At 56.4% G+C, this 539-nt stretch overlaps 1 non-coding gene across 1 annotated transcript; it reads right to left on the bottom strand.

Moving 5' to 3' along the window:
• Positions 1 to 361: 361 nt before the first annotated feature.
• On the bottom strand, positions 362 to 443 carry TRNAS-UGA. The gene has a single exon. It is a non-coding gene; the product is annotated as a tRNA-Ser (tRNA).
• Between the last annotated feature and the right edge of the window lie 96 nt (positions 444 to 539).

Raw genomic sequence — 539 nt, 5'->3', positions numbered from 1 at the left:
CTGAGCCTTGCACTCGGGCAGCGCCTGTCCTGTCTACGGAGGACCCAGAAGGTGGGCTGTGGAAAGATCACTGACCCCAGTGTGCCCTCTCCCACCTCCACCGAGCACTGTTTATCACAAGCGTTTTGGGTGCAACGCTGGAAACGCCCTCAGACCTATTGCTGCTCCGGTACTACCTTTATTTCTTGACAGAAACAGAGGGTGAGTGTGTAGGTACGGCCTAACGAATTGCAAGAGGATATATACTAGCTAATCCCTCTGGTTGCTGCAGAGGCACGGTTAACAGTGACAGAAGACGTGAGGAGTAAAACCTGCGCATTACAAGCACGAAAAAATAAACAAAACGTAACCCCCACCGGGCCGCAGCGAGCAGGGTTCGAACCTGCGCGGGGAGACCCCATTGGATTTCAAGTCCAACGCCTTAACCACTCGGCCATCGCTGCTGCTGGTAGCAGCATCCTCCGGCTGAGATCCTTAGCGAGCGTTCCGGCACCGGAAGTCCACGCCTCCAGCGGTCCGAAGGGCCAATGGGCGCCGTC

The sequence above is a fragment of the Cariama cristata genome, unplaced genomic scaffold, assembly GCF_000690535.1.
Source record: "Cariama cristata isolate BGI_N322 unplaced genomic scaffold, ASM69053v1 scaffold12257, whole genome shotgun sequence".
In the NCBI taxonomy this organism is placed as follows: Eukaryota; Metazoa; Chordata; class Aves; order Cariamiformes; family Cariamidae; genus Cariama; species Cariama cristata.
This window is presented reverse-complemented; position numbering and strand designations above follow the sequence as displayed.